General features: G+C 38.9%; 1 pseudogene; it reads right to left on the minus strand.

The window, feature by feature from the left end:
- Window positions 1–13,702, minus strand: part of LOC102757221 — a 41,274-nt pseudogene extending 27,572 nt beyond the window's left edge.
- Between the last annotated feature and the right edge of the window lie 558 nt (window positions 13,703–14,260).

Here is a 14,260-nt window from a genome sequence, read left to right on the forward strand (position 1 = left end):
ACCGTACCCTTTTATGTAATGATGTTTACTTTGAATTTATATTAGTTCACACAAACACTCCACCCATGCTTTTGTTCCGGCCCTCCGGTCCAGTTTAAGAACCCATTGTGGCCCCCGAGTCAAAAAGTTGGCCCACCCCTGGGTTAGGCCAAGATTTATCTCATTCTTTTTCAAAAATTTCTTGGTTGTTTGGTTACATATTTGCTTTCAGCCAGCTCACTTTCTTTGTAAAGAGTCAGTGGGTTTTTGACGGGGTTTATGCTAAATTTATGGTTTAATCTGGAAACAGCTGACATGTATACATCCTAGACATGGTAAAGTAACAGAAACTAGATTTATCCCCTTGTCTTAAACACGTAAAAGCAGGGCAAAATGTATGAAACAAAGATTTTCAGGTTTTCGCCACAGGCCTGTGACCACTGAGAGATGGAAAATAAATGAGGAGGACGCTACAAAGGCCTCAGTTTGTTGCCAGAAAGAATTTGGGGGAGGACCCAAATAGAGTCTGGTAAGCTCCTTGAATGCAGGGTACTGAGCTCAGAGTAAAATAAAAACTCCTTTAAACATATAAAAGCTAAAAGAATTTATTACCAGCCAACTTGCACTATAAGAAATGTCCGTGGAAGTCCTTCAGACAGAAAGAAATGATACTAGATGTAAATCTGGATCAACACAGGAATGAAGAACACCAGAAAGAGGAAATAGATACATACATATGACATTTTAACAAATCCCTCTAAGTGATTACTGAATATTTAAAGCTAAAATAATAACACTCTATTGTGGATTTTATAATAACAACATACATGGATTACACAATACAGGAAATAGCAGCACAAAGGCTGGGAGAGGAAATAGAATGTACACTGTTGGGAGGCTTTTATACTAATTGTGAAGTGGTGTACAACACGGAGCCTTCTTTTTCAGGATCTCTGCTTACTTTCATATTTTTTCATGTTTTCTTTTATGTCTTTCATAAATAGATTAATTTTCATACGCCTTAACAGTTTATATTAAATTCATTTTTGATTCAACTTTAATTTTTATCAAACGAATAGATGTACATAATTTAAGTCATATGGTATTTCAGAAACAGTATTCTTCCAACTTTCTCTATCTTTTTTTTTTCTATTCCACTGTGACAAGTATTTTCCAATCCTTAATTTACAGTTGACCTTTGGCCAATGCAGAGGTTATGGGCACCGATCCCCATTGCCGTCGAAAATCCAAGGATAACTTTTGACTTCCCCAAAATTTAGTTGTCCCTTGGTTTCTGCAGGAGATTTCTCTCAGGATCCTGGCACAGATAACAAAATCCATAGATGCTCAAGTCTCCTATACAAAATGCTGTGGATCAATGCATACAGCTGGCCTTCCTTATCCATAGACTCTCAACTGCAGGTTAAAAACAATTAATTGCCTCTGCCATCAATCTGGGAAGTTCTTTGAACTCTTCCTTTCTTTCATCCATGTTTTTTGGAATCTCAAGTCTTCCTCTTTTTTATTTTACTCCCTTGTTCTGTGGTACACATTCTTCAGTAGCTTTCTTAGAAAGGCTCATGGCAAGTAAAGTTTTTGAAACCCTAAATGTCTGAAATGATATGATTTATAATTTGTCTGACTTTGGTATTTATGTTAAAAATATTTTTTTCTCAGAAATTTGAGGATATTTCTCTTTAATTACTTGCTAAAATGTTACTATTGGAAATTCAATGCCATTTTAATGTAACCCATTCTTCTTTCTGGAAGCTCATAGAATCTTCTATTTGTCCTGGGTGCTCTAAAAATTTCACAGTGATGTGCCTTGGTGTGCCTTTGTATTTTAAAACTAAATAGGAAGTCCATGTGTATTACTTCTGGAAATTTTCTTATATTATTTCTTCAATAATGTCCTCCCTGCCATTTTCTCTGAGATTTATCTTTAGAATTCCTACTATTCAGACACCAGATCCTGTGGATTAATTTTCTTCTTTTTTCTCCACTATTTTCAACCTCTTTATTTTTTGTTCTTTAGGTTTTTTTTGAGATTTTCTGAGCTTTATCTTCCAACATTTCTCTTGTTTTTGCTTTGTTCTAATTCTCATGCATATTTTTAAGTTTCCAGAGCTCTATTATGTTCTCTGGATGTTGCCTTTCTTCCTCCCTCCTTTCCTTCCTATCTATAGTTTTTAAAATCTTTTTATTTCTTTTTCAGCTTTCTGCATTTGTCCTTATGTGCTTGTTCATTTTGATCTTGTTAGAAGTTTTAACCAAATGTCTAAGGATCCTTGACCATTCATTCATATTATGAGTGAGTCATCAAAAAGCTCATTGGAATGTCTGGGAACATGGGTTTTACCATTATGATTTTAGAAGTCTATGTTTTAGAAGTTTAGTAGGTCCTTTACAACAAGTCTAGTTAATACAATTTCTTTTGCTAGCTTGTTGAAATAAAATTTTGAAAAAGGAATAGATTTTTTATTTCAACAATGCTTCTTGGCATCTATTGAAATCATCACATACTCTTTAACCTTTACTCTGCTAATGTTTTTTCTAATGGTAGGGTTTCTAACAGCAGTATTTCAAAAGGGCTTGATTGGCCTTCTCCAAGAAGAAGCTAACATTTTGCTACTTTTTAAGGAAGGAGAAATTTTGGAGTGGGAGGGTGACAAGGCTGCTGGTGCTGCCTGTGTGTAGGGCTAGTGCTGCATTCTCTTTGCTCCGTGCTGTGCAGAAGTTAAGATTTGTCTTCTAGACAAGGATTTAACTTAGAAAAACCATGCGATAGTTTAAGGAGTCTACTAAGCTTGTTGTTATTCTGACATTTTTTTATTGCTTAATATAATTTTTGCTTTATAAACAGTCTATATGGGATTACATCTCCTTATTAGCATGACATCTAAGGCATTGCATTTACCACATTTTAAGGGTAAGAAAGGGCATCTACAAAATGTTTTTTTTGATGAACCTCTCATCTGTGGTTTAGCTACTTTCCTTACCACAGCATAGTTTTCCTCCTACTCTTTATCGTCACATGGCAATCAAAAGACCAAGACATTTTCTCTCCTGCAGTATCTTGCTCTTTCACACAATTCCCCAAAGAAGAAGGAAGAATAAGAGGACTGTTCTAATCATGAGTATTAGCTGTGAGAGTGTCTGAGTTGCAGAAGTCTCAGAACGTATTGGTGGAGTGAGAAAAAATGAGGGGCAGCCTAAAGGAGTAATGGAAGAGACTTAGACCTGGGAGCCATGCCAGGAGGTTGAAGGCTCACTTCTCACTGACTACTGAGACGCTAGCCTGCCTGGGCCTTACTTCCCTCTCGGGCTTCACTAGATCATCTCTGTGGTCTTTCTGGGCTTTAACTTACTTTGGAGTCAAAGCAAAATCAACTCTTGAAAATATTCAATAAATGGATATATGCACTTTATTGTTTCATTGTGAACTTCATGAATATGACACTATTTTGGAAATAAATATTTTTCCTTTTTATTATGAACACTTTTGCTTTTAAATGTATAAAGTAGAAGGCTTCCTGGTGACCCTAAAATATACCCATGGTAGGCAGAATAATGGTCCCTCAAGATGTCCATGTCCTAATCCCTGAAACCTGTTAATGTGTTACCTTACATGAAAAAAAAGAGCCTTTGCAACTGTAATTAAATTAAGGTTTGAGATGGAGAGGGAATCCTGGGTTATTCAGGGGGTGAAATCTAATCACAAGGGTCCTTATATGTGAGAGAGGTCAGAGTGATGAGTGAACCTGCACTTGCTGCTTTGAAAACAGAAGCAGGGTGACATCAGCCAAGAAAATCTAGCAGCCTCTAAAAGCTGGAAAAATCAAGAAAAAGTTTCTCCCCAAGAGCCTCCAGAAGGAATAGAGCCCTGCTGAAACCGTGATTCTTTAGTTCCATAAGACATCTTAGATTTCTAACCTCCAGAACTATAAGATAACACATTTGTTTTGTTTTAAGCCACTAAATTTGTGGTAAGTTGTTACAGCAGCAGTAGGAATCGAAACCAATTCTTCACCTCTGGTATTTATTATACTGAGCAAACTAGTTAGTCTTTATTTCTATGCATGTAGGCCATGTAATAGAAAACAATTCTCTGCCTAAATAACCAAGAATTATACTATATTGAATTACTTGTTCATAGTATGGCTAAAGAAACAATTAGAAAATTAATTAATTATGATTTTATGTACCATCATGTTCCTTTTAATAATTTCCTGGGACTATGTTTTATTCTTAGAATTCATAGAATGTTGGATCTAGAGAGAACCATGACTATGACCTAATGAAGTCTAACGGTCTCTTTTTACATGAGAAGAAATTGTGACCCACTGAGATGAAACCGGTGCGTTTCCCCATAATCATTCAGTTGCCTCCAAACTAGTTGCCTCTAAAACTAAGATTGAAATTGAGAACTTCTGGCTCCCAGTCTAGCGTTTGTCCCACTACACCAAACTCTTTCCAACTGAAAGTGTTAGGACATGAAAATATTTAATACATCTGGCCTCTTAGTGTGAAATATGAAGGAGCGTGAAATTCAAATATGCCTTGTGTAATTCAACTCATTCTCTCTTGAGAAGCAGTGTAACCCAATGGTTCTGATCTAGGGCCTCAAAGCTCGGTTACCTTTATGCGAATCCAATCTCTATACTTCTCAGCAATGTGACCCACGATAGGTTACTTAGCCTCTTCATACTTCCATTTCCTAATCTGTAAAATGAAGATGAAAATACTACTGAATTCATAGGGTTGTGGGAGTTTAAAATACATTAATAACTGTGAAGTCATTTAGTACTAAATAATTATGAGCAATTACTATTATTAGCAGTAGGCTATATAATAAAGACAGGCTATTTCAGTTAAACAAAAGATTATTTTTTATTAATATTAATATTATCAATATTTATTCCTGATGTGGTTATTAACCACTTCTTCTGGTGAGGGCATGGACACAATCCTAAAACAGGGCCCAAACGTTCTGGTAAATTCCCTGTAGACTGAAAAGCTTATACTCTGTTGTTATCAGACCTTGTTTTAGACAAGTTGCACATGACTGTCATGAGCACTCTTCATAATTAAAGTCACATAAATACCAGAGAACTATACAATGACTGGTTCTATACTGTCGTTTCTGCAAGCTGCATTGTTTCCAGAAAAAGTGGCTGATTTACTATTTTGTTTCTTTCATAATGCTGAGCATGAGCATCTAACAGACTTGCTTAGACTAGCAAAGTTTTGAGCAGAAGTGCCAGATTCGTATGCATCTTCAAGAAGGGGAGGTTCAAAGCTAAAGTGAGCTGGGAAAGAAATAGGAAGTGAAAAAGTAGAACGGAAAGACATAGGTAGATAGAGGAAGAATAAAAGAGGAAGGCGAGAAGAAGAAGCCGCTAAAGGTCATGAAAGATAAATGAAAACAAATGGAGAAGAGAGTTTAAGAGGCAGTTTAGGGTTAGGGTTGGCCAGGGGGAGGTCTATGGGGAAAAAGGAGACATATGTAATACTATATGTAATACTTTTAACAATAAATAAATAAATAAATAAATAAATAATAAATAAAATTTTCAAAGTTCACTTAAGTCATATGACAAAATTTGAAGGTTATCAACCAATTTTAATTCTGGATTAATTTCAGTTATTATTGGTGATTTGAAGTTTTGAATAAACAAGAATTATATTAAAAAAAAAAAAAAGACAGTTTAGGCGAACAGGAGACAATGCAGGCAGAAGCGTTTCACATGAAGCATGTCTGATGCCTAAACCAGTGCTTCTCAAACTTTCATGTGCATCAGAATCACCTGGCAGGCTTGTTAAAACACTTTCCTAGGTCCCACCTGCAGATATTTTGATATAATAGGTCAGACTGGAACCCAGTAATCAAATTCTAACAAACTGAGGCTGCTGGTCTTATGACACTTTGAGGAACATTAGGTGAAACCATATTCACACAAAACAAAAAAATAATTCTTGACTTCTTTTTTATTGAGCTATATTTTACATACAGTAAATAACACAGATCTTAATGTTGGTTTGCTAACATAAGCAATTTCCTACTAGGTCATATAAAGATCTACCTGTTCCCATATACTGTCTTTGTCAAGGACACCAAGTCCTTGTGACCTGATATTATTTTCCATCAGAAAGATATCATGCCCTAACTGATTTGGCTCAGTGGATAGAACATCAGCCTGCAGACCGAAAGGTCCCAGGTTCGATTCTGGTGAAGGGCATATACCTTGGTTGTGGGCACATCCCCAGTAGGAGGTGTGCAGGAAACAGCTGATCGATTCTCTCTCATCAATGTTTCTAACTCTCTATCCTTCTCCCTTCCTCTCTGTAAAAAACCAATAAAATATATTTTTTTTAAAAAGAAAGATATCATGAACTTTGGTAGGTATTTTAAAGGTTTTTGAAGAAAAAATATGTATTTCTGTAACATGGAACTGAATGCTAAAGAACTAGAAAGCATCATATTACTTTAACTAGAGGCTCAATGCATGAAATTTGTGCAAGGGACTTGGCCCTCACAGCCTTGGCTGTCCGGTCTAATTAGCATATTATGCTTTTATTATTATAGATTACACATGGAATACTCTTTGTTTCATTAAGTTACTGCCCATTTTCTATCTCTTATTTATTTATTATCCTGTTTGAAAAGAGGAAATTTTGCTGGGTTATATTGAGTTCTCTTCCATTCTTTGAATTAGCAATTTACTGGATTTATACAATAAGTAGTCTGATATTTGCAAAGGGGTTATTGAGATAGAAATCCTTCAACAGTGCTTCAACAGATCCTTCCCTAGGGATCTGGTTTAAAAATGCATATTCTGAATCAGTGGGGGGTTTGAAATTCTGCATTTATAAAAAGCACTCAAGTGATATTAATGTTGCCCATCCATGGATCATTAATTAATTAATTAATTAATGTTTTGCCTTGTCTACCCAAACTGGGCACTACCCAGATGTGCCCCTCCCACCCCCGAGAACTGTGGACATTCTTCTGTTGTAGTTGAGCCTTGACTGCTGTTGGCACATCAGTGGGAGGGATTTACTCCAGCCGATCAACTTCAAGGAATAGCTGAGATAACCATGGAGGGTCGGCTGTGTAGGGGCAAACCCCACAGAACAGGACTTACTTCAACAAGGCTCTGGTGCCAGTTGAGTCCACCCCTTGAATGTGTCACTTGTAAAGGTCATTGGATGTTGTTCCAGTGTTCTCTAAAGCTGGTGCACTGGCACTGGGGCCTCTCAGAAGATGCAGGCTAAGTTTAGCTGTTGCTTGTGCTCTGTTCAGGGTCACGTGGCATGAGCTACGAAATGGTCTGCAGATGGCTGCTACTTGTGCTTGGTTTGGAGGTGCCCAGGAAAGGCCAAGCTGTGAACCAAGCCTGGCTGCCACTAGTGCCAGGCCTGGGCCACTTAATGGGACATGCTGACTCAAGATGCTGCTTGTTTGAGAGATTTTAGGAAAGTCTAAATGCCTGGGCCAAGACAGGCTATTTGTATGGAAAAGCCACTGGAAACAGCTTGGGTGGGCCCTCAAGTTCAGTGGGATCTCAGAGAATTGCCAGGGTAGGGCAAACAGTGATAGCCAGGTTGTTGGAAACTTAGATATAGTGCCCATCTGAAGGCTCCATGGGGGGAGGGCTCATAAAAAGAACATGGTCTCTGCCAGTACTTCTGTCTAGAAGAAAGCCAAACCTCTAGTTCTTTCCCCAATGCTAGACAATTCAGTTCCTCCTGGCATATCTCTTGTGCCTTTCGAGCTGCTACCCCAGCACTGGAACTCAGAGCAAGCAAATCCAGTAAGTCCATGTGTGGTCTTCAGCAGCCCACCATCTCACTCCGTCACAATCTCTATTGGTTTTTACAGCCAGACGTTATGGGGACTTCTTTTCTTGATGGTTGTTCTCTAGTTTAGTTGTAATTTTGATATAGTTGCAATATCAGTGCAGCTAGATTTCAGGTAGGTCTGAATGATGGTTGTTCTCTAGTTTAGTTGTAATTTTGATATGGTTGTGGGAGGATGCATGTACCACATTTTCCTACACCACCATCTTGTCTTGAAGCCCATGGGTCACATTTTTAGTAATAAGGTCCTGTATGCTGTGTGTAGATGGTTCTCTAAGTTGAGGGCTTATTAAACACAGATTTTGGGCCTCCACCCCAGGTGTCTCATTTAATAGGAGTTGGGCCTGAGAATTTGCATTTTTAAGTTCTCAGATGATGCTTAGGAAAGTGCAAGGAACATACTTTGACAACTAGTGATCTATTGATCAGTTCCTCATTTTGCTGATGATAATTGACTTAGCAGCAATTTACAGGTTGGTTGATAACATCTATCCTCCCCATGGTCTCTTCATTGACTAATTCAATGGGCACCTCAGTTGTCACATTACATGGCTTCTCAATGACTTCTGACTATTATTACTCCTTTCTTTCTTTCTTTCTTTTTTTAAATATGTTTTTATTGATTTTTAGAGAGAGAGAAAGGGAGAGAAATTGAAATGTCAATGAGAGAGGAACTTCATCAAGCAGCTGCTTCCTGCATGGCCTGTACTGGGAATTGAGCCTGCAACTAAGGTACAATGACTGGAATTGAACCCAGGACCCTTCAGTTTGCAGGCCGATGCTCTATCCACTGAACAAAACTAGCTAGGGCTTATTACTCCTTTCTTGATACCCTCATCTCTTTTGATTACTATAATGGAATTTTCTTTGTTTGCTTCCTACTTTCCTAATTCAGACTCCATTCTATCTCAGACTCCTTGGTAAGTTTCTTTTTCCCCCATCCCTGTGCCTTAGGCTCACAATTGTGCCTTAGTTCATCCTCTCATCATCTGCAACATAGAGCACATCAGTACCTTTCTAATGAATCTTTCAGCCTTGGTCTTGAGTCATCCTTTCTACCTCTACCAGAGGCATCTTTCTAAAACACAAGAGTGATCATATTTTTGCCCTGGAAAAACCCTTATGTCTTCTCATTCATCATGGGGGATACATTCCAAACTCTTTAGCTTGGCTAATGTGGCTCTCTATAATCTGGCCCTTACCTACCCTTTCTACTTTGAAATCTTACCAGGCACACTTAAAAACATCCAATTCCCATGGAGACTACATGGTTTCATGCCTCCATATTATGTACATGCTATTTTCTCTTCCAAGAATCCCCTCTGTCCCATTCTTAATCTGCTTAGCTAGCAAACACCTTCTCAACTTTCATGTGTGTCTCCTATTTGAACTCTTTTGTGACCATCCCAGGAAGCAGTGACACTTTCTTCTTATGCCCACACATTATGACATTAGTAATACTTTATTGCACTTCTTAGTTTACATACCTGAGTCTCTCTACCAGAGTATAAGTTCTTGAGAACATTTTTTAAAAAAAACTTGGTGTCCTTTGTGCATTGCTCAGTGCCTGACGCATTGCATGATTGCTTTCTGAGCAAGTGAATGAATAACAGAGATTGAGGGAGCAGCAACTGATAAACACCTTAGGTAAATGCATTCATTTACCATGGCTGCTGTAACAAATCACCACAAATTTGGTGGTTTAGAACAACTGTTGTAGTCCAACCCCAGCAGGTCCAAGGGTTCCCAAAGGTGTGGATGGAGTCGGCAAAGAAAGAATGACATGGAGACAGCGTTCAGCTGATCAGCAGCCTAGCCAGGTTCTAGGCAGGTTCTCCAGCCAGGTTCTCCAGCTGGCTCCAGGGAAAAATCCCCACCTGGGGAAACAACCTTTCTCGGAGAGGTGACCTTGGTTAAAACACATAGCGCTAAGAAGGGGAGCAAATATATTAAGAACAGTGTGCCATATATGCCAGGTCCCTTGAAACATATGCTGTGCAGATGTTTCTTCCCTGCAGCAGCTGTGTCAAGCAGCAAGGATGTACTGGCTTCGGGCAAACAACAGAAATTCACTCCCTCACAGACGTGGAGGCCAGAAGTCTCCAATCAAGGTGTTTGGCAGGGTTATGCTCTCTCTAGAGCAGTGGTTCTCAACCTTGGCTGCACATTAGAATCACCTGGGAATCTTTTTAAAATCCTGATTTCTGGGCCTCATCCCCTGGAAATTCTGTTTCTTTGTTATGGGGTGGGGCCACAACATTAGTTTGGGGATCAAACGACCCTTTCACAGGGGTCGCCTAAGACCATCCTGCATATCAGATATTTACATTATGATTCATAACAGTAGCAAAATTACAGTTATGAAGTAGCAACGAAAATAATTTTATGGTTGGGTCACAACATGAGGAACTGTATTTAAAGGGCCTGAAGGTTGAGAACCACTGCTAGAGGCTCTAGGAGAGATTTTTCTTATCCTTTTCAAAATTTGGGGTCTCCAGCTATTCCTTGGCTTGTGGCTGCATCACTCCAATCACTGTCTACATTCCCCTTTCTTCTTTTCTGTCTCTTATAAGGACACTTGTCATTGCATTCAGGGCCCACTTGGATAATCCAGGATGATCTTATCTTGAGATGCTTTCCTTAATTTCATCTGCAAAGACCCTTTTTCCAAGTAAGGTCACATTCACATATTCTGGTGGTTAGGACATGTATGGGGGCTTCCATTCAATGCCCTACATTGACTATAAAAAAATAGAGGTGATATCCATAAGTAGAACTAGGAAAGAGACAGAAACCCCTCTTTTCCCCTCTGAGTCCCATGTAATAATAATGAATAGAAGGTGGTAGACATGCACTCTGTAACTACAGTTCTCTTCAAATCACTATCACTTACAAACGCTTAAAAAAAATAGTACTTATGTGCTGTGGTGTGTGTGTGTGTGTGTGTTAGGGGGCCACAGGTCATATACTGAAAATATTCTTCTTTCTGCCTAAATCATGCTAAATCCTTCTCCCTATGTTAAAAACAACAAAAGGATTTCATCTTTGAAAAATAATACATTCTGAAATGATTTTGGTTTTTCTCATAACTTTACATTTGTCCTGGAAGAGAGGAAACTCTTTGCTTTACTTCTTGGTCTAGTGCTGCATTTTCACCAGGTAGTCATGTAGCAACTAATTTTGACGAAAATATTAATTTGTGTTGGATGAGAACAAGTGGAGGAGTAGGGTTGGGTTAAGCGGTTATGGAAACTGCGGGGTCAGGAGACTGGGCGATCGCCTGGGAAAGCTCTTCCAGATTCCAGCCCAACCACTCATGCCACAGTTTCACATGATCCCCCAGTGCTGCAGCCAGGCTTTCCAGAGGGCCCAGCTTTCATTTCCATCAGTGGCTGACGGCAATGGCCACGCTCAAACTTCTCTCTCCGACTTCACCACTGAAGTTTGAAGGCTTTCTCATCGAGGCTACCGCTATGGGAGAGCTCAGGAGAATTGGGGAACGTGTCAAAATACAGGCTGAAGAATCTCTAGAGTGACATTTCCCTTTATTTTTCCATGAGACAAGAGGATAGCACAGGATACTGTAATTTGTCAAACCCCCAAACCAAACAACACAGGTCTGTTGTTAATACAGACACATGGTCACAGCTGCAGAAAAGTTTCCATATGAAATCTTTCAGTCCTAAAGGGTCATTTTTGCAGTTTTCTGATTGCTTTTCCAGGATTCTCCTCCCCCACCCCTCACCGCCACTCTGTGTTTATTCATGTGAACTATTTGGTCCGTGTGGCAAGGCCCCTCTGTTACAAATATTTCTGACATCGCTGGGCTCCATGCTCATCATTCTCAACATTTGGGTGACACAGCCCACCCCCTCCCCCAAGCATGCAGCTAACTGCTGTGCCACAGATTACTGCAGTGAAGCTTGAAACCCAGGTTGTCATACAGCTCAAATGTAGGCCAGGTGTGTGGAGAGCTCTCCAAGGGTTTGACTGTATTTTGGTTAAGTTGAATTGTCTAAGCTGGCTCGAGTTGCTGCGTAAGTGAGAAAGCCAGGCAAGGGAACTGGTGTTTGATCATTTAAGGCTGCAATTTAAACCTCACCCGAAACTAAGGGAATCCGAAACTGATTCAAAACAGAAAGTTTTTGCAACATTTCTGTCATTGAAACTGATGAGTTATACATTTTTACTGTTGATGCTTAGCCCGTCTTCCTCTTTTGCCAGCATGTATTTATCTCTTTGGGCTTCCTATCACGTTACAGCAAAACTGCTTTCACTTTGACTATGTTTGCGATGCTCAGACGCAGAGATGGATGTTTACTTTGCCCTCACAAGAGCGAGTTTTCAAAGAATGGCCTACAAGATAGCGAGGTAAATGTTTAACCCACACACATGAAAAAGAGGAGGCTCTGGGCCTTTGAAAAACACTGTACCAGCACAGAAATAATTTGAATATAAATAATTATAAAACTGAAATAACAAAGGATTCACATCTAAAAACAGAATTCAAAGTTTTCTACTTGCCAAATTTTATGAACTTTTAAGAATTATTCAATGTAAGTGAAAGTAATAAAAATGAAGCTTAAATATAACAATTTTTACAATACTATTGCAATGTATCCACTTATTCAGATGGACTTTTACCTAAATTAGTAAGATATTACTGTATTTCTGTATCTAGTCATCCACATAAATTTTTGTTGCATTTATTTATGTATATATTTTTTTAAAAATTTAAAAATTGATTTTTAGAGAGAGGAAAAGGGAAGAGAAAGAGAGACACAGAGAGAGAAACAACAATGTGAGAGAGAAACATCGATTGGCTGCCTCCTGCATGTGCCCCAACCCATGATCAAACCGGCTACCACTTGGTATATGAGATGACACTCTAACCAACTGAGCCACCCGGACGGGACAAAATAATCTGTATTAAAAAAAATAAATTTATCTTCAAGACTTTTTAACTACAATATGTTAATTTTTTTCTAAAGCACAACCAGGTGCATTGTTTTACAAATGACTTAATTTATTTACATTATAAAAAAATGAAATTTTATATTTAGACCTATGAAAATTCAGTCCTAAATATAAGAAGAATTTAGAAAAGTTTATTTGCTGGGTCTATGAGTAAAGATTTTGACATATAATTAATCTGTGTATATGCCATAAAATGGCTACTACCTCATTTCTTTAAAAAATAATATTTTATATTTTGGATTTTAAAAATATTTTTATTGATTTTATTGAGAGAGATAGAAACATCAATGATGAGAGGGAATCATTGATTGGCTGCCTCCTGCACACCCCACATGGGGGTTTGAGCACAAAACCCGGGCATGTGCCCTGATTGGGAATCGAACCGTGACTTCCTGGTTGATAGGTTGAGGCTCAACCACTGAGCCACACTGGCCAGGCTATGTTTTGGATTTTTAATGACTGAAACAAAAAAGATCTAAAGCTGCAGCTGTATCTAAACCAGAAGAACCATTTGTTCTTGCAGTCTTGTACCTCTCTGCAAACTTGGCCTTGTTCTCCCTTTGGCCTTGCAATTCAGAGCAGAGGCTCTGAAGCTGTCCTTGTTGATGACAGTTTTGTCTAAGCGGACATCCACAGAGTATCTTGTGGGCATGAGGTAACTGTAGTTATAAACTTTCACAAAAGACTTGGTCTTTGACTCTGGCCATTTTCTTCCTGCCCATGGCAGCTGTCACTTTGTGGAGACAGCAGTCCGTCTGGCCCCCGAGCATGGTGCAGGGGTGGTCTGATATGCCATCATCATGTTCTTCACAGTGACCGCTTTGCATCCAGAGTAGCGTCTGGCCAGGACCAGCACCACCTTCCCGGTTTTCATAAACTTGCCCATGTTGACAGCGACCACTAGGACAGGGCCTAGAGCAGAAAGTGTACTGCTGCCTTTCCATTCTGCAAATATTACAAGAGAATAGCCTTTGTAGCCTAGCCTATCTGAAAACATAATAGAAAAGGAATTCTGGGAAATATAGTTTAGCCCAGCCAACATGACCCATTACAAAGCTATCACAGCTGGTACACCCTAGGCTTAGTTCTAGGTCCTTGGGATACATTCATAAATAAAAGAGACAAAGTCACTGCCGTAATGGAACTTATACCTTAGTGGGAAAAGACAACAGCATAAAAAAATTCCCCATTCAAACAAAGATTCCAACAAATAGTAAATATAGTATCAGAACATGATAAGTGCCAAGAAAAGAAAACGAGATGGTGGGATAGAGGATGAGAGGTTACTAAGGTGGCCAGCAAAGTCTTCTTGAAAGAAATAGCATTTGAACAGAGACCTGAACAGTGAGAAGCTACTGTCCAGCCATTGAAAGAACAGAGGAGAAGTCTCCCAACTGGGGAATCTCAAGTACCAAGGCTCTGAAGTGGAAATGAGCGAGGTTTT

Source organism: Myotis davidii, unplaced genomic scaffold (genome assembly GCF_000327345.1).
Source record: "Myotis davidii unplaced genomic scaffold, ASM32734v1 scaffold196, whole genome shotgun sequence".
Classification (NCBI taxonomy): domain Eukaryota; kingdom Metazoa; phylum Chordata; class Mammalia; order Chiroptera; family Vespertilionidae; genus Myotis; species Myotis davidii.